The sequence below is a fragment of the Oreochromis aureus genome, linkage group 22, assembly GCF_013358895.1.
Source record: "Oreochromis aureus strain Israel breed Guangdong linkage group 22, ZZ_aureus, whole genome shotgun sequence".
In the NCBI taxonomy this organism is placed as follows: Eukaryota; Metazoa; Chordata; class Actinopteri; order Cichliformes; family Cichlidae; genus Oreochromis; species Oreochromis aureus.
The window spans coordinates 8,970,293-8,991,560 of record NC_052962.1 but is presented as its reverse complement, the minus strand read 5'-3'; the positions used below and the strand labels follow the sequence as shown (position 1 = coordinate 8,991,560).

General features: G+C 38.6%; 1 long non-coding RNA gene across 1 annotated transcript in view; it reads right to left on the bottom strand.

Annotated features, from left to right (window-relative positions):
* Positions 1 to 21,268, bottom strand: part of LOC120435521 — a 33,728-nt gene that overhangs the window by 11,962 nt on the left and 498 nt on the right. Inside the window, exon 2 of the long non-coding RNA XR_005609785.1 lies at positions 17,226 to 17,293. This is a non-coding gene — a long non-coding RNA (uncharacterized LOC120435521). The remainder of the gene's footprint in view (positions 1 to 17,225; positions 17,294 to 21,268) is intronic.

The window sequence follows — 21,268 nt, the reverse complement described above, 5'->3', positions numbered from 1 at the left end:
AAATCATAATTCACGTCGGCAGTAATGACACCCGGTTACGCCAATCGGAGGTCACTAAAATCAATATTGAATCGGTGTGTAACTTTGCTAAAACAATGTCGGACTCTGTAGTTTTCTCTGGTCCCCTCCCCAATCAGACCAGGAGTGGCATGTTTAGCCGCATGTTGTCCTTAAATTGCTGGCTGTCTGAGTGGTGTCCCAGAAATGATGTGGGCTTCATAGATAATTGGCAAACCTTCTGGAGGAAACCTGGTCTTGTTAGGAGAGACGGCATCCATCCCACTTTGGATGGAGCAGCTCTCATTTCTAGAAATATGGACCAATTTATTAAACCCCCCAAAATATGACTATCCAGAGTTGGGACCAGGAAGCAGAGTTGCAGTCTTACATGCCTCCAGTGTTGCCAACTCCTCAGTAAGGAAAACCGCTATTGGCTGTCCTAAAAGTCGCTAAATGACGTCATCACCTAATTTGCATAATTGGTCACGCTAATATAATTGTAACCTATGTTGTTGGAGAGAGAAATAACATCGTGGAAGAGACATAAAGTGAGTAAAAAACGTCCTAAATGCATTTAGAGTTTATTTAGAACTACAATTAAATTTCTTTTAGCAATTATTGTTTTTTTTAATGTCACAATTCCAACCCTGCTACTTTATCCGGGCTTGGACCGGCAAAAGTGACCCGAAATAGGCACTCTGGTGGAGTTACTTTGTGTTTGTGTGTGTTTATAAGTAGTTTTAAACCTTGTGATCCACAAAACAGCATAAGAGTAAAAGATTAAAAGAAGAACTGACTGCGTTACAGCACCGCTGCTTGTTGAGAGTAAAAGCGATGGCGCGCTCATCTTTTTTTTAGCGACTTTTTATAGAAAAAAAGTCGCTAGGGGGTCTGAAAACTCGCTAAATATAGCGACAAAGTCGCTAAGTTGGCAACACTGCACGCCTCTCTGCAGCTTCTCTCCTCCTGCTACCCCCCAAAACCCATTTCCATAGAGACTGTGTCAGCTCCCAAACAGACAAAAAACAAACCAAAAACCAGCAATAAACAACTTAAACATAAAAAATCACAAAGAAAGAACAATACAGTATCCACATCTGAACCAAAGAGTAAAACAGTGAAATGTGGATTATTAAATATTAGGTCTCTCTCCTCCAAGTCTCTGTTAGTACATGACTTAATAATTGATCAACAAATTGATTTACTCTGCCTTACAGAAACCTGGTTGCAGCCGGATGATTATGTTAGTTTAAATGAATCAACACCCCGAGTCATTCTAACTACCAGAAACCTCGAAGCACAGGCCGAGGGGCGGTGTGGCAGCAATTTTTCACACCAGCCTATTAATTAACGAAAGACCAAGACAGACTTTTAATTCATTTGAAAGCCTGATGCTTAGCCTCGTCCACCCCAGCTGTAAAACTCAGAAACCAGTCTTACTTGTTATCATATATCGTCCACCTGGGCCTTACACAGAGTTTTTCTCTGATTTCTCAGACTTTTTATCTGATTTAGTGCTCAGCTCAGATAAAATAATTATTGTGGGTGATTTTAACATCCATGTAGATGCTAAAAATGACAGCCTCAACATCGCATTTAATCTGTTATTAGACTCAATTGGCTTCTCTCAAAATGTAAAAGAACCCACCCACCACTTTAATCACACTCTAGATCTTGTTTTAACATATGGCATAGAAACTGAACATTTAACAGTGTTTCCTGAAAACCCTCTGCTGTCTGATCATTTCCTGATAACATTTACAATAATTGATTACACAGCAGTGGAGAGTAGACTTTATCAAAGTAGATGTCTTTCTGAAAGCGCTGTAACTAAGTTTAAGAATATAATCCACCCACTGTTATCATCTTCAATGCCCTGTACCAACATAGAGCAGAGCAGCTATCTGAACGCTACTCCAACAGAGGTCGATCATCTTGTTAATAATTTTACCTCCTCACTACGTACGACTCTGGATACTGTAGCTCCTGTGAAAACTAAGGCCTCAAATCCAAAGTACCTGACTCCGTGGTATAATTCTCAAACACGTAGCCTAAAGCAGATGATTCGTAAGCTGGAGAGGAAATGGCGTGTCACAAATTTAGAAGATGATCACTTAGCCTGGAGAAATAGTTTGCTGCTTTATAAGAAAGCCCTCCGCAAAGCCAGAACATTTTACTATTCGTCACTGATTGAAGAAAATAAGAACAACCCCAGGTTTCTCTTCAGCACTGTAGCCAGGCTGACAAAAAGTCAGAGCTCTATTGAGCCAACCATCCCTTTAACGTTAACTAGTAATGACTTCATGAACTTCTTCACAAATAAAATTCTTATCATTAGAGAAAAAATTACCAATAATCATCCCACAGATGTAATATCGTCTACAGCTACTTTTAGTACCATTGATGTTAAGTTAGACTCTTTTTCTCCAATTGATCTTTCTGAGTTAACTTCAATGATTACTTCCTCCAAACCATCAACGTGTCTTTTAGACCCCATTCCTACAAAACTGCTCAAAGAAGTCCTGCCATTAATTAATTCTTCAATCTTAAATATGATCAACCTATCTCTAATAATCGGCTATGTACCACAGGCCTTCAAGCTGGCTGTAGTTAAACCTTTACTCAAAAAGCCATCTCTAGACCCAGCTGTCTTAGCTAATTATATGCCAATCTCCAACCTTCCTTTCATATCAAAAATCCTTGAAAGAGTAGTTGTCAAACAGCTAACAGATCATCTGCAGAGGAATGGCTTATTTGAAGAGTTTCAGTCAGGTTTCAGAGCTCATCACAGCACAGAAACAGCTTTAGTGAAGGTTACAAATGATCTTCTTATGGCCTCTGACAGTGGACTCATCTCTGTGCTTGTCCTGCTAGACCTCAGTGCAGTGTTCGATACTGTTGACCATAATATCCTATTAGAGCGTCTTGATGCATTCTCAATCATCCAGGAAAGTAAATCTCCAAAAGTTGAATCTGTTCATCTGGACGTAGCGTTTGGTGGGAGAAACGTTTCGTCACTCATCCAAGTGACTTCTTCAGTCTCAGCTGACTGCAGGTTTCCCCAAACCTTATAAACAGTACATTTGCATAATGACTGAAACCAGCCCACTGAAGGAACAATGGGCTGTGAGGTCAGGTCCTTAATCATAATTATGCAAATTCCCATGACGATTGATCAACAATCACTGACCAAAATCATAATTTGCAGTAACGCTGTGAGGAACCTTGGAGTCATTTTTGACCAGGACATGTCCTTCAACGCACATATTAAACAAATATGTAAGACTGCTTTCTTCCATTTGCGCAACATCTCTAAAGTTAGAAATATCCTGTCTCAGAGGGATGCTAAAAAACTAGTTCATGCATTTATTACTTCCAGGCTGGACTACTGTAATTCATTATTATCAGGATGTCCTAAAAACTCACTGAAAAGCCTTCAGCTGATCCAAAATGCTGCAGCAAGGGTACTGACAGGGACTAGAAAGAGAGAGCATATTTCTCCTGTTTTGGCTTCCCTTCATTGGCTTCCTGTTAAATCCAGAATTGAATTCAAAATCCTGCTCCTCACATACAAGGTCTTAAATAATCAGGCCCCATCTTATCTTAATGACCTTGTAGTACCATATCACCCTATTAGAGCACTTCGCTCTCGCTCTGCAGGCTTACTTGTTGTTCCTAGAGTATTTAAAAGTAGAATGGGAGGCAGAGCCTTCAGTTTTCAGGCCCCTCTTCTGTGGAACCAGCTTCCAGTTTGGATTCTGGAGACAGACACTATCTCTACTTTCATGATTAGGCTTAAAACTTTCCTTTTTGCTAAAGCATATAGTTAGGGCTGGACCAGCTGACCCTGAATCCTCCCTTAGTTATGCTGCAATAGACGTAGGCTGCCGGGGATTCCCATGATGCATTAAGTTTTTCCTTTCCAGTCACCTTTCTCACTCACTATGTGTTAATAGACCTCTCTGCATTGAATCATATCTGTTATTAATCTCTGTCTCTCTTCCACAGCATGTCTTTATCCTGTTTTCCTTCTCTCTCCCCAACCGGTCGCAGCAGATGGCCCCGCCCCTCCCTGAGCCTGGTTCTGCCGGAGGTTTCTTCCTGTTAAAAGGGAGTTTTTCCTTCCCACTGTCGCCAAAGTGCTTGCTCATAGGGGGTCATATGATTGTTGGGTTTTTCTCTGTACCTATGAAGTGCCTTGAGGCGACTTTTGTTGTGATTTGGCGCTATATAAATAAAATTGAATTGAAAATTGAATTGAATTGCCTCTGCTGACACTGGCCTCCAAAGGTCTTCTTTGCCTCTGACATTCACCATGTAATTCACCACTGCTGGCTGCATATTAGGTGGAAGGTGCCTCAGAAATTCAAATTTGGCCCTTCCTGCACATTCTGACATTCCTTAGTTATGGTGCAATAGGCTTAAGCTGCTGAGGGGCTTCCCATGATACACTGAGCATTTTCTTCTTCACTCATCTCTTTTTATCCCCCTGTGTGTTTATAAACCACTGCTGGATTTAATCATTAGTAATTTTTAAACTCTCCCTATCTCCCACAGTGTGTCTCTTGTCCTCTCTCTCTTTTCTGTCTTCTCTTTCTCTTTATTACAAAAAGGTTGCAACAGATAGACTCTGTCTCCATTACTGAACCTGATTTTTCTGGAGGTTTCTTCCGGTTAGAAGGGAGATAAGAAAGTAAAGAGCACAGAAAGAGACACGTGAGATACTTTAGACAGAAAAAAACAAACTGGATGAGCTGGTTGAACTATAGGTCTGAGTTTAAAAGTTAAAGAGCCAGCAAATGTCGTGACTTAATATTATTGCTTGTCAGCTGATATCCAGCCATTTAATGATTGGCTAAAGTCAGTCACGCATTTTATGTAAGTGTAAAAGTTGTCTGGAAGTGAAAAATGAACACCAAGTAAATGTGTTTCTCTTTCACCTGTGTGCTTTTTTGTGGCACACATTTTTACGTTACACACAGTGGATAGGGCTACCATAATGGTATGCTCCTCCGGTGCCTGGCAGCGATACAATCAGTCATTGCCAGTGCCAATAAGGTACATTTACCTCTGCAATTTCATTAAGATTAGAATGACTAAAAGAATAACACAATTTTTTTGCATTGGATGACATAGTGCAAAAATACACTTATAAAGTATAAGGTGGCAGATAATTTTAGGTTTTCTGAGGTAGTGCTGGACCATACTGTAATTTTTTGCTGATCAAAAAGAGAAGACTTTTGTTAGCTTCAATCTGAGAAACAACACTTTTTAGACACAAATCAATATGTTATGCAGTTAAATTAACACTGCCTATTAACATTACACATGGCTAGGACTGATGACATTTCTCCCTAGCTCCAACATTAATGTATGTAGTAGCCACTACCCTAACAGTTGGCTTACATTTTTAGTATCACTTTTTTGATAAACTTACTCTGTGCTGACTTTAGCTAACTGAGATAACCTTGACATCTGCTCAGTGCCACTCTTGAATATTGCCTGTTTCTCCTCTGTAGCAAGGTGAATTTTCCGAGAAGAATTGTTTTGTATTATCCTTTTATACTGTTAAACAAAATAAAAAAATCTGGCTTGTGGGAAGAGTAAGAAGCTCATACAACGTTAATCTCTTGCTTTGTCCAACATAAATGCCAACACAGGTTTATAAGGCTGGGTAGGGATAGAAAGACATCACAAAGTAAGCTCTGACAATAAACTTCAGCAAGCAACGCAACAATTAATATGATCCACCCACTATGAATGCTGACTTACATTATCTGTAAAAACAACATACACATCTGTGGGTTCATGATTCAGTATTTTTACACACACAAAGTCATGTTCACTGAAAAACAACGAGCTGGTTAAATTTTCTAAATGCTAACCATTGAGTTTTTCTGTAGGATAGGGATTATTTTGCTCCTCAGTGAGCCTCACAACCAGTGTTGTGGAGCTGCGCTTAGCTTACAGGTGCTTCTTCAAAATGTGAAGTAGCACTTCTTAGCAACTGACAGACACTTGAAATCAACCAGGTTATATTATTTATATATTTGACAAAGTTACCTCGATTTCAGGTCTCATGGGGGGAAGGTGGGCTACAGTCTGATAGATTTATCTTTTTTAATTAAAACCAACACAGAAGGCCAGCGAGCACTCATTCGCTTCTCTAGTGCACATGTTGCCTAGAGAATGTAACAATCTAAACAGTCCCAACATAAACAGTGACAAGTAGGAACCAAAATTACTCTGGACAAAGAGTTGTACTATAATACATAACTCAAATGTTCTTGAACATATAATGAAAGTCATAAAATAAGAAAATTTTTTTTTATCATGTTTTGCATTAAGCTGTTAGCTCCTTATGTAATTCAAGGTTGCAGAGGGACAGTTCAATAATGAACACAGACAAATATTCTAATGTACTCAGTTAAAATGATAAAAGTGTACTAACGAAGGGTGCAGCAACTAAAAAACTGATTTCTTGAATGGAAAAACAAATGCATTGGTTATTATTTTACACAAAGAGCCCTCGAATGTCAAATGTCAGCACCCAGAGCTGACATTTGGCTATCGTGAGCCCTCGCCACCCAGCCTCTCTCACCTTACCACCTGATGAAATCCCATTAGCCATAAAAACACTTGCTAAACAATGTGAAACCTAATCCTGTCTGAGTTCATCTGTAGCTTTTGCTGCATTTTTTTCCCCATTTCTCGCTCCTGAAATGGGTTTCACAGATGGGGAGTGCCAAGGTGCATCACTAACTGTCTTTGAGTTTTAAGTCTGCAGTGATTCAGTGTCGGCAAAGGAGTAAATGTATATCTGGAGGCACAGGTGAGCCAGACAATGAGAACTGTCAGCATGTCCAGTTTGATATATAGTGTTCGCCGGTGTGAATGAAATGTATAATTCATGCTACGTATTAAGATGGGCAGACTCCATGCTTCCTGTAAATGAGATACTCTCACACGGACATATATTTATCTGCATTTTATGGCACACAAGTGCATTTGGAAGTTCTAATGAAGAAATCCTTTCACAAGATGCTTCCAGATGTCGTAGAGAAATTGCTCTGCTTCATGTTTATTAATTATAGGGATATATCCCCAAGCTGGGGGGGGGGGAATACAATTTGCTGCACCACAGGACAAGAAATTCATCCTTGGGTGCTGTGGGTTCAGGCTTGTTTGTGGATTCAATGTGTGTATTCCATTTTTTTTCTACAGAGAGAAAAAACTGGGAGGGAGGAGGATCTGAGATTCAATTTACGGGCAAGATGGAAAGCCAACACAGATGTCAGGAGTGAAAAATAGTTTCAGTTGACAAGTGAAAGAAGTTTGCAGTTTGGGGCTGTGAAGGTTCTGGCAGATGTGTTTCTGTCCTTGGCACTGTGCTATAGCTGACGAGCATGGCTGTCGGCTGCTGACATCCTGCAAACTTGTTTACAGGATTTTTTTTTTTTGCATGAAAATCCTACAATACAACAGGTTGGAAAGACGAGGAATAACTGATGTGTAGTGTGTGTACAATTTATTTCATAGTCATTGTGATCAAAAGCAGCCGGTGCCATGTTACTTCTCACTGCACTGTAAGACGACAAGTGTCCTACCTGTCCTCCCGTCTGTGGCTGACGGAGCAGCTGTAATCCCTGCCCACAGTCACCAACTGGAATTCACCAATATCCAAGGGTATTGCCTAACCAGAGCTTGTTCTGGAGGAAATGAAAAGCCAGGCTTTTTTCATTTGTGAGGAAGCAAATAGCAGCGCATTTAGTCTTTAGCAGGGTGACTGTAGGGCATCAGTTGCTTGGCTGACCAACCTTTCTGTTACATAATATCACAAACACTTGTTACCATAATTTTGTTTACTAGTGTTGTCCAAAGAAAATAAAAATTATTCTGATCATCACCCAACTTTTCAATCAGTGGAACTATGAGCTTTTTCCCACTGGTTGTTGACTTTTGTCTTGATGCATGCTCAGTCATTCAGGTAAGTAAATCCCAAAAGGTTTATAAGGTTGGGGAATCCTGCAGTCAGCTGAGACTGAAGAAGTCACTTGAATGAGCAACGTTACGTCCAGATGAACAGAATCAACCTTTTGGGGTTGTTGACTTTTATTTTTTATCTCTTAAAATTCAGAAGTTCAGTTTATCTGTGTTGATTTATAACAAAATTTCTGTAAATGTCATGGCTATGCTTGTACTGGTGCTTCAGTGGTACATTCAGTGCTAGTTAGGAAATCATAGCTTGCTGGTGTGCTTGGTATGCAATACACACAACCTCTTAAAACTGTGTGACTGTTGAAAAAGCAACAACCTCCCACAATGAAAATTAAGCTAGCATGGAAAGGCCACAAACTGCAGTTCCTCTATTATCCTCTTACAGCTAGCTCAAAACATGAGTTCAACTCCACAGGCTCAAAATGTTACAACGTTCAACTTTACAAAAATACACTTCCAACTTCGAACTACAAATCAGTTTCAATTTGTAAATACCAGCAACGCTCTCCAACCATTTGCCAACCCTGATTTTTTTTTCCTAGCAATGCGTGGTTGCCTTAAATGCTTTCCATAAATGAAACAAACATTGTTAAGCACGCACCCATACCCCCCTGCAAATGCTGTATTCTTCCCCATCAGTGTTTGTTTATTTTCAATTTCCTTTGTCATGCATCACTTTTAAAATCTCTCCTGTCTGGGTGGAGGTGTTTCATGTTTACCAGAGTTAATAACTCATTCGTTCACCTGAGAATACAATGGAGTGGCAGGAAGCGTCGGCACAAGCTGCATGTAATACATAAAGATGAAGTAAGGAGAATGCCTTCTGAAGACAAAACCAATTACTGCGGCACTTTCTGAGTCACGCTATGGACACAGGTCATTTCATATCATTTCATACTGAATCTCCCAGAAATATACTTTATGATATGCTCTGTGGCCATTTTGGAGTGAAGGCACTCCTCAGAATGTGAGAAGCTAGGGAAGAATCAATGAAAAATAGGCACCGGTGTAATATGAGTCTGGTTTTAATGGATCAGTTAATACCCATTCTTCTGTATGTATGACCCACTGTTGTTCTGTTCAAAATTTCTTTTAGCAAATGGTAATCCCTGCTATTGTGTTTGGGTAAACCTCGGGCCATATAGAGCTGCAGAACATGTTTATGCAGTTCTCATTGCATGTGTAAGGGTATCAGTTGCCACATTGTTGCCACAGCCATGTGAAAAAAAGAAGTTTTTACAGTCCTGTGAAAAAGTAAGTGCACCATTACTGCTTTCATAGAAATTAAGAGGGTAAGTAGCAGCTACTGTAGGTGCTGCTAATCAAGTGAACTTGATTAACTGATCATCATAAAGAGTGACCACCTCTATGAAATCAGAAGGAGGAAGACAGAGCAAAAGACCTCCTGTAGAGGAGAGCCAGAGGTAAATGACTAATGATTAAATGCAAAGTGTTGTATAAACACAGGGTGAGTGAACAACGTTGTAGTGAAGAAGAAACTGGGAAAGCCCCAGCAGTCTAGGCCTAAAATAACTTGTTACTTCATTTGGATACTCTGCAGCACATTTAGCCTTTAGCAGGGTGACTGTAGGGCAGCGAATATCAGTTGCCTGGCTGCCCAACCTTTCGGGTACATAATATCACAAACACTTGTTACTGTAATTCTGTTTACTAGTGTTGTTGAAAAGTCACCCAACTTTTCAATCAGTGGAACCACGAGCTTCAAATTCATTTTTTTTCACAGGTTTTATGTTTTATTTCTTAAATTTCAGAAGTTCAGTTTATCTACATTGATTTATAACCAAATATCTTTAAAGGTCTTATCTATACTTGTACTGGTGCCTCAGTGGTACATTCAGTGCTAGTTAGGAGATAATAACATGCTGGTGTGCTTGGTAAGCAATACATACAACCTCTTAAAACTTTGTGACTGCTGAACAAGCAACAACCTCCCACAATGAAAATTAAGCTAGCATGGAAAGGCCACAAACTGCAGTTTATGCCGTGTATGGCTCAAAATGTTACATTGTTCAACTTTACAGAAATAAACTGGTTGCTTCCAACTTTTTTTTACAACGAGTTTCAATTTGTAACTGCCAGCAACCATCCAGCAACCCAGCAACCCTCCAAGCAAACCTCCCACTATTTGCCAACCCACGTTTTTCTAGCAGTGTATCATTGCCAGGTTGGTCACTGACCAGGATCTAGGTCTGCATGATTTTTCAGCAGCTGTCATCAACCTCTAGCAACCACTCGCCAACCAGTCAGAGAATACAACTTTATCCCTTATGACTGCCTACCACTCTGTAGGCCAGTATGACTGGGGACTTATGAATGCGGCTTGCTGACCAAGTAATCCACCTCCTCATTCATTTCTAGACACATTTGACTCCTAAAAAGTAACTAGGCAGAAGACACTAATGTGTTCAAAATGTAGAGTCCAGAATGATTGGGTGACGCCATAGTGGCTATGTCCATCTTTAATATCTACAGTCTCAACCTACTTAGGAGGTTGCATGCCTTTTACCGAAAGCAGTTGTGTACTGTGGGGGAAATGAGGTTTGCTAATGAGTGTTTTCTAAATGAAAACAATTAGATAAAAAAAGTTAGTAACCTCTCAAAAATACACCTCAAAAATGAGCCATTTGGCCTTTTGTGGAATTATTTTTTAAGGGTTAAAGACTTATCAGATTAATGTTGCTACTTTCCCACACACATATAATTCATGATTTTTAATAAAAATGCAACTGGTAATATCAATTAAACCCTCATGTGCACACTTGGCAAGAAATCCTGTTGCACTGATACAGCAATCTATATTATTGGGCTTTGCCCTTCACTGTCTTCAGTGATGGAGTCACTATGTAGATGGCCCCATTCTGGCAAAGCAAGTCAGTGGATCATTAATCATCTATCAGAGAGGACTTGGCTGGTATATAAGGTTATAAAAACGCAGCCAAATCCAATGCAGTCCTGAATGGCTAAAAGAGGAAATAAACCATTTCATTTCATCTGAGCATACGGGTTTCAGAAAGCCTATAAGAAGCACTGGGACTGAGCCTAGTGATATTTTTTCTATAATGTGATCATGGTGCTGTTTGATGGTCCTGGAGCTGTTTGATAGTCTTATGCTGACATGCTGTGCAGCTGTAACACTCTTCATAATTTCCAACTAACATGACAAATGGTTTCACTGAAGAGAAAGATTAGCTGCTTACCTCTGCTGGAGCAAATGTTCAATTAAACACTTCACAGTCTGGAGGATTTCATAATTTATTGTTTGAGAATTTGCCATAAGGACGATAATTTGCAACAGAGATGGCTGGATATTCTCGTCAGCTACTGCTGAGCTTTGGTAAAATGAAAGTGAGCGCAGTAGAAAACATGCTGCATTTTAAAGTGTATGCTAGTTAGCAGAATATTTGTTCACATCTGTGCACAAAATACAGAGGGTGCACTTTTTTTTCTCTTTTCGACCACTGTGGAAACAAAAGTGCTGACTGCGGTGAGAGATATCCGCCCTCTGGGTGAAAATATTTCCATGTCACATCAGGGTGAGCTTAATGAAAAATGAAGATCCAGCCCCGAAGTGGAAAGTCACCCTTAAAATGTTATCTGATAATGCAATTACTAATTCTAAGAGTAGAGTCATAAATATGGCAGGACTGCTTTAAGAGTCCTTTGAGCCTGGAATTAAACTTGCTCTCTTAATAACCTGATGATTAACACATTCATAAAGTCTGGCTGCAGACTCCTCACAGCTACATGGGACACTCATAAATACTGATTTATGACTCGTGCCAGCCTCATCACAACTGAAATGATCATTTGTGATGGACCATGGAGCAGTGTGTCAAAACTGTTTGTGAAAGACTAAAGGTCTTCCTGTCACTTTATGTTTCCAGCAGAGAAACATGAGCTGAATTTTGTTTTTAAGTCGAGGGCTTCTCTCTCCTTCTGTGTCACCTGCTCCTCTTGCCGTCTTCCCGGCCGGTCTTTGTCTGATCAAAGAGTCGCTTCGTCTTTGCAGCTATGCACGTGGGTGTGCTTTTCAGTGAAGAGAGAAACATATAGGCTTCAATCTTCATTAATGTATCCTAACAGAACATGAAACAGTCGCTGTTTTTTTATTTTATTTGGCATCCAAAGTGGACTGATTATTAAAAGGTGAGAGGAACGACACATTAAAACCATAAAGGTGGGAAATATTTCATACAGAAACTGGGATTGTTTTTAGCTTCCAAATATCACATATTTGATTTTTGTCCAAGCGACCTTCAGATTAATCACTTCTGACTGGAAAGTGTTGAGACTCTGAATTTGTTCTGTTTCCGTGCAGCCGCTGATGTAACGGTCGCAGTGCTCCCGGCTTTGACCTTGCACCAAGTGTCTCTCAACTCCTCAGCTCTACAGTTATTTAAATCTTGGCTCTCTTTGCCTTCTCGTCTTTGGCAACCTTCACAGGAGCATGAAGTACAGACCGCACAGCATGCAATCAGAGTTGACTCCGAATCATTTCTCTACATGTCCACCCTGAATTTAACATCGCTGAACTTGAAGTGCTGGACATTAGTCACAATTGTAAAGCACAGACTGTAAATAAAAGATTTCATGTTAGCATTTTTCATCACTGCCATGTTGATGTTTTGGAGCCTCGAGTGTCATGATCTGTGACTTTTGTGACGATCTACAATGTCTCAGTTTAGATTTTCACTTCTTCTAGTGCTTAAAAGTTTAGATTATTATATGTGGTAATTTGAGTTTTGGATTCCTGCTTCAGTTTATTTACTATTATTACAAAGAACCTGATTTCTTGTGTTATCGTTTAGTCTTTGATTTCTGTCTTTACTACATGAATTTTGCTTTGTGATCCTATGTTTTGATTCACTGATGTTAGCAGACGTGAGGCCTAGCAGGCAGATAAGAGCTACACCTGCCTGTTTTACACAATTACAATTACAATTTTTATTAAAGGAAAACTAATCCATAGAAGTCAAAACTTGATGCTAAAAACTCTTACTGTTTATTTACATGACATAAAACCATTTCATACATTAACAGGAGATTCATTATGTGTCTTGTGATCCCAAAAATCTGACAACAGGTCAGACAAAAAGTAAAAAAAATCCTACCTGAATGAGCTTTACCCAGTCTTATTTGAAAGGAACTAGAGCTGTGCTGTCTTTATGAGTCTGGGTCAAAGTAGCACAATAAGCAGGTGACAGCAGACCATCACTAGTTTCTCTACATTAAAATGGTATAACATGGTATCTGTAGAATAAGTAAGTGAGTAAATAAACAAAAGGGAGAGGGGGAAAAAACTAGCTTCTTATCATTTCAGCTAATATCATGTCTTGGTTGTACATTTTCCCCGATTAATGCGACTAATAGAAAATTAATTACCACATTCTAATTTCCGTCTACCAAACCTGGAAACTTTGTAGTCCCCGGGCAGTTTATGAAAGTCATTTGCTTTCCCTGACTGATAACTCGGGCATCTCAGTAATAAACTGTAGCAGCAAGAAAAATATCCTCAACTACAACAAAATCTACAACAACATAATCTTTTCAGCTCAGTTTTAATTAGAACGCAGTTTGAGGCCCATATAGATGAAAAATGCCTGCCATACATAAAATACTTATTGCTGCAGTATATGAGTGCCCAACGTGAATGTGTCCACACGCTGCTTTGATATAAATGTCTATCTTTTTAATGACTGTGATTAGCCTCACTAGTAACTTTCAGTTAAATGAAATTAAATCAGGCACATTTTCAATCAGAACAATAAAATCGGCGCTGTACACACAGGTTGAATTAAACAGACACCTCCATACATCACAAATTCCCTCGATTGTTCACTTGATTGTTTCTTAATAAAACAGGAAGGAGGAGGCAGGAGAAGCCCCTCTAATTGTTTTCATGTCTTTCTTTTTTCCCCATTTCTGCCTGTCATCGCCTTAACTACAAAAAGGAAAGAGAAAAAAGCATACACAGTGATGACTTCCTGACTGCTACTTAATTAAACACATCCAGGGTTTAACCCAACACTTTAAATGGCAGTAGTTAAAGTTCCGGTGCTTTGTAATTCTCAGACAACTCTATCAGCGCTGCCTCAAACTATTTTAATTGGAAATTTAACTCTTCACGCGCCAAAGGCTGTCCACCAGTTTATGTAGACATCATGCTTCTGTATCCTAAATGAACACTGCCTGCTTAGAATAGATGTCAACAAAGACTCCTTCATTAGCAGTGTTCATTCTGTACTGTGATTATACTGTTCACTCATGGTTTGAAGCCACAGTCTGTGTGATGCTGCCTAAAAAAATTTAAAAAATGTGGAAAAAATCTATGTGTATGTTTACAATATTTCATTAAAAAAGTACTGAATTGTAAAAGGTGTGTGTGTATGAGCTAGTTTGCCTTTTGTATTTCCACCCATTCTTTATTGGCATTGTGGGTATAATTATAATGTACTGAGATAGAGATCATGTGCTGGCAACAGATAAATAAATGTGGTTTTTGTTGGAGTGAGAAAATGTGAAGCATTTCTTGGAGTCTCTTTTTCTGAACTATGCTCAATTGCACGTACCCACTCCAGACGGTAAACTGCGACGACTGGGTGACATTTAGAAGGTAAATATCCTGTCAAATGTCATAAATCTTCCATCCAAGCTCATTTGTGAAATGAGAAAGATGATTAAAGATGTAAAATCTAAACTGAGAGAGAAAAAAAGAAAATTCTAAATGCCATCACTGGAAACATTTTATAATTAATTGCCTACTCAGAGTGCACAGAAAAGAAGCTTACAATTTAGTCTAAAAGTATGTATAAAAGTGTAGGTGATGCTGTGAGCGTAGCAAAGCTTGAGATGCACTTAAGTTAAGGGGGCTTTGTTGTTGTGTGCCACAGCCACCACCAGGGAGCACTGGAAGCACTAAATATAACACTGTTTTTAATTTCATATTTTTAAGGGTTTTTTTTAAACTGCTAAAAGAAAAATTCGCATTCTCTCAATGAAATACTCACTTATCCAAATGAATGTGACTTTTGGAAAACCTCAGGCTTTCCTTTTAATGTATTTCAGGACAATCTGCAGAAACACACTTTTCATGTTAATTCACTTGCAATGTATAACAGTAATGAAGGCAATGGTTAAAAACAACTGCAACATATACATGTGTCCCAGCTCTTACACACAACAGCTCAAAGTTGTTTTTGTTGCTAGGGAGGCAATGAAAGTAAAATAAACCTGTTCAGAGTTTAAGTTGTGAGTTTAAGTTTGGAAATAATCTTGTAGGCAGAGGTGAAATACGAGTATCAAAACAAGGAATTTCAGATCAAATCTGAGTCATTATGATAGACCATATTTTTCTATATGGAATGGCAACCTATATGTAATGAAATAAAGAAATGTATAGTCTTAAATTTATGTGCCTCATAGTGTGATTTAACCACTAAAATCTCTCTTTTCATGATTTCCCTTCTACATTCATTGATTCACACAAATATACTGGATGAAATTTTCTAGCTAGTTATTATATTAAAAACAATATAATATATATTACATTTATATGTTATATTATATATAAATATAATATACATTTATATTATATTATATATAAATGTGAGCTGTGAATGAACGAAGTGAGAAAAGTCTAACAACTACCATCAGCTTTTTTAATTACCACATGCACAAAACAGTTAAACAGTGAAGAAGAAATAACACCAAAATCACACACACACACGCACACGCACACGCACGCACGCACGCACGCACACACACTTATAGACAGTTCCCATAATGCTTTCACTGTCCTGACATTCCAAACTGACTTTCTGCTTCATGCAGATTTGTTGACAATCATTAAATTTTGAAATCATCTAAAGGACCTTTTAAATATCATCCATTTACAACATAATACACTGGATAGGAAACCATATGCCAGAATTTAGAAACTATTGAACGGTAAAATTACAAATACTGATTAATTGCATTTTGATTTTGTATTAATGTGACACTGTATCACAAAACTGCACCTCAAGCAATTTGATCTGAGAAATCTGAGAAAGCTCTGCTATTGTCTAAAAAGAAATCAGTTCATGACAGCAGACTGTGGGAAGTAAAGCTATGTATTTATGTATGTATATTTAATAAGTTAATCAACCGATTCGCACTGCAACCTGGTTTGCCTCTTATCTGTAGTTATTTTTATTTAATTTAATAACTGTACAGTACTCTGTATATAGTAACCATTGTCCTTAATGTAAATATGTAAGAAAAATTGTGTATGTTTCTGTTCTGTGTCCTGTGTACTGTTTGTTTGTTTGTTTGTATATGTGTCTTTTTGGCTGCTGTTACAACCAAATTTCCCCTTGTGGGACAATTAAAGGATTATTCTATTCTATTCTATTCTATTCTATTCTATTCTATTCTATTCTATTCTATTCTATTTGTTATCTTGGAGACAGAAGCATTGCAACACAGAATAACAAACACTCAGCTTACAAACACACCCTTAGAGTCAGACAATAAAGACACATGACTTTGTTTAATGGTGATGACAAGCATGTGTACTCTGACAAAACATACTCAGGATTATCATAAATTATATATAGTTCAAATGATTTTTTAAAATTTTTTAATTTTGGCCTTTTACTTTTATTTGACAAAAGGTGATTGTATGGCAGGGGAGAGAGAGAGAGTGGTGATGACATGCAGTAAAATGGCCCAGATCCCATAATGCATTTATGAAACACATCACAGAAACACAGTAATGTGCATAGAGGCTTACAAAGCCAATACCTTTTCACTAACAATAGTGACTTTACATTCACTATTGTTTCCTTCCCCATACTGTCCTTGTGTTTACTATTGGACATTCTGTTCTGCATGCTCCTTAGCATGATCAAAATCTATATATGTGTGTCAGAGGAGTGTAAATTAACCAGATCAGCCAGTTATTTCACTTAGAACCACACATATGGTCCTAATTGCTTCATAATACAGTGTGCAAACATGCAGGTGTGTTCCAGCTCACAAGTTAAAGAACATTTGGCAAAGCAGACAGAAGGGGGGGACATGCACACCATTGTTTGAGTCTCTTAACACCACAGATAGAGTCCACCAAAACACCAATAAACAAAATAATAATAATAAAAAAATTAAATAACATAAAAATTAAAAAAAAGAATAAATACAAAAGAAGCCACAAGACAGTTATTTACCATTAAGGAGGCGGGTTGCAGTAGGGATAAGAGAAACCTGGAGTCTTTCGGTCTTCCTCACAGGTACTCTAAAACAGCCAGAGGGCAACAAGTCAAACTCAAGGTGAAGTGGATGTTTAAAACAATAAAATGAGCCTTCCTCAGCACATGCTTGTAATAAATGGCCAAAAGCCCGTCTTGCCAACGCCCTGAAAAACAAAGTTAGAAAACACAATAAACGCCTGCTGCAGGTTGCCACAAGAGCAGCGCCCAGGTCAGCTGACGCCCCAGCTGATCATTCAATACAGAATTAAAGTTTCAAGTTTTTCCATTCATACAAACCCTCCCTTTTTTGTGCAGACTCACCACAAAGCATCATGTAGAGAATAGATCTATAGTCTGTCACATGAATGTAGTGACAGATGTCCTGTGTAAGCCACGTTTACAGTGGTATGGCTCCTGTAAAATGCTATTATTTACATTAGTGTGAGTTGAGTACATTAGAGTGTTGACTAGAAAGTACTTTACCAACTTAGGTAGGGGGTCTAATACTAAAGGAAAGCCAGAAACCTGCCTGTGTAGTTTAAGAACTACCACTTCATTTTATTTTTTACAGGGCTCAGTCAACCACTCATTATCAAACAAATTTCCCACGTGTGGGACTAATAAAGGTTTATCTTGTCTTATCTTATCTTGTTACACACCATCTCCACAATATAAATATTGGTCTCATTTTCCTCATCATAAGGGTTTAGGGCTGCAGGGTCCATTACTGGTCAGAACATGCTGTGATGATGTGGAGGAACGTGTACCCAAATGCAGACTACAGACAGGTGAAAGTGGGAACTGACCTTCAATGTAGTTCGAAACAAAGGGGGAGCTGAAAAGCTAACAGAAAAAGACAAAAAATAGAAATAGATGTAGCAAAATGTTTCAAATTAACTGACATTTTAGTCGTCAAGGCTGCTGCTGCTACAGCTGAACTGTTAAAAGTAGTGTGAACAACAAGTTGTATCCCTCGCAGTCACAGGAAGCTACTGTTGCTAGCTTTATCTGTGTGACGACAGTGACAACAACAGAGTGAGGAAAAGGTGGAGTAATTAAAGATGAAGTGTAATTAACATGATAAGAAAATAGATCAGCATCATGAGAAAAGGAGAGACACAAGTGAAATAAATAGCTACTTTGATCATAAGCCACTGTGCTAACCCACGACCAACTATACCAACCTGATTAAAAAGAAAAGTAAGGGATGAGTTTAGATTGAAGTTAAGAGAGAGAAGGAGAGCCTGTGAAAAAGGCTCGAGGCCAGTGTACACCAGGAGAGAGAACATGGAGCCTTTGATAAGGCGAAGGAGAAGAGAGACAAGAGAGAACCTGCTTTAAGGCTCACTGCTGCTGATGACCAGCAGAAAGTACAGAGCCTGCGATAAAGATGAGAGTTGCAAAATACAGAAGAGGCAAGAGAGAGCCTGCATTAAGGCTCAAGGCTGCCGATGGCCAGGAGAGCACAGAGTCTGTCAGAGTTGGCAAAAGTCAGGGGGGAGAAGAGAGAAACAGCTTGCATTCAGGCAGAAAGGGTAAGGTACGTTGAGTTAGTGAATGGAGAGCCTACAGCAAAGACTGGAGCCTGCTCAAGCTCACAGAATGAAACACTTGTTAATGGGAGCAGAAATGTGACTAAAGCTAGAAGGGACTTTGATACCATCCCCATGTAGACTTGAGAAGAGCTGAGAGGATGTGAGCAGACACACAAATGCAGGATGATGCTGGAAATGAATTGGATGCAAGAAGAAAAGGTCATTATTGACCAACAGTTCACTTGTGGATAAGAGGGAGAAAAGCCTTGTGGAGCTGTCGAACCTTTAACTGAGTTAAAGTCTTGTTAGGATACATCTTGACTTAGCCATCAGTGAAGAATGGACACATCTCTGCTGCAATGTTTGTACTGTAATATGAGGATTCACGCACTGCCGATTCTAACCTTATAAGAAACATGCAATGAGACTAAAGTTATTTTTGTGGAGGACAGTAAACAGCAGAAACTTTGGAGTTCTGCAGCTTGTCAACTATTATCCCTGACAGTACACCCCAAAAGCATGAAAATAGTGTCAAAGGAGTGACAAACTAAATATAGTAAAAATATGATATAGAAACGGACAAACCATTTAAATTATTGAGCAACAAGCACAATAACTTCCAGGCACAACCTTTATCTAATGTAACTAAAGAGAAGTGGCATTGAGAAAATGTTTTGTGGACGGACATGACAGAGATTCAAGCGGCCTAGGTGGAAAGGCAGCTAAGGAGCAAAGAAGGTTGTGCTGTATTTTCAGAATGCTCAGAAACTCCACACATGGCTGAATCAATTGATTTCTCATCTAGGAAGACACACATTAAATTGTAATTTGGAATGAAAATAATTAACAAGAGAACTGTAAGCAGAGAACAGGTGAAGAACTGGCTAGATTTAACTAATGGAGATTTGCAGAGACTAATTGAAAATGCCTGAGTTGCTTTTTTAACCAAGCGCAAATGTGAATGTAAAATACAAGTCTTGAATCTAAAAGGAGATGACACGACAGACAAAAGTGTCAGTGGAAACAATACACAGTCAGGTGCCATTGACAGGAAACTTGATAATCCTTTTTTTTTCTTTTTGAATACATAGCAATCATCATAGCAGACTGAATGTATTTCAGTAAAAATGACTTGTGCAGATATATAAAATCATTGATAAACATATCGCCCTATCAGGAAAGACTGTAGCTGAAGAAGTGATGGCTTTATGGATGGACTAGGTTTAAGGAGCACTGAAAAATACATTATGAAAGAAAAAAAACATAAACACCCTTAAAGCTGATAGGTTATTGCAGTCCAGGTTTTTTTTCCCCCAAGTGTTTCTGCAGGAACTGTAGTAAGTATGAGGAGAACACAGAGTTTACGGGCCTAAGCAATTCACACACTAGGATTACCCCTAATATCTCCTCATGACTCTTTGAAACTATAGAGGGAATTCATCAGCTGCATAGGTAGAAAGTGCGGCCATACTAAAAATGGAAAACAAATGCACTCACAGATAACTACACTAGTTTGTGGTGAGTTCACTAATCAGCTTTTATTCATTTCCTACTTTGCCACTGGAATCTAAGACAGAGTTTATATTTTAAAATACAGTCTTTTTCTACAAGGTTTCTTTTTTAACTTGAGCAATAGTGAGCAAGTCAGTGTAAACACACAAACAACAAAAAAAACAAAAACAGAAAAAATGTACTACATTAATCTGACTCTGACAATTTTAAGTCTTGACGCATGCCCTATCAACAAGGTACGGAAATTTTTTGGGTTTCTAGTCTCGATGCAGCAACCCTGACTCACAGTCATACGAGTCGCAAGTTATGACAAATGTTTATCCCTGGATTGCCAGGAGTAATCTTTGTGAGATCAGTCTTTGCAGACGACAACAACAACAACAACAACAACAACAACAACAACAACAACAACAAAGCCATACTTCCTTTGGCTGGCTATTGATGTGTGGATCAACACAAACCATTCTGCCAACAAAGAAACAAAGAAACATCACTGCCTGTGCATTCTCATACTCAGGGGCTTGATTTTCACACATGTGACAATCAACTCCAAGACAAGTGAGACAACCATCAGCCGAACTCTTTATAAACATTTGATCTAACTCTCACATGACTTTAGTTTACTAGAGAAAAACTTATTCAAGTCAAAGTTTTTACCTTCAAACATGCCTGTTTTTTAATGACTAATATTGTGTGAGATTTTATTGCAAAAAGAACAAAGGGACAAAAAATTACTTTGGCTCATGGAGATGACAAAATACTCCCTTCTCTCAAAGTTTTGGTGTGTCTGCAAAATGGACAGATTGACAGTGTGACATTAACAGTATTGTACTATGTGCTCTAATGTGGCAATAACAATCATGTGACAACCAACTCATGTGACAACCAGCCCTATTCTAATCTACCCTTTCTGAGGAAAGACAACAGCAACTAATACGCAAATCTCATTCAAATGTTAAGGAAAGTAACATA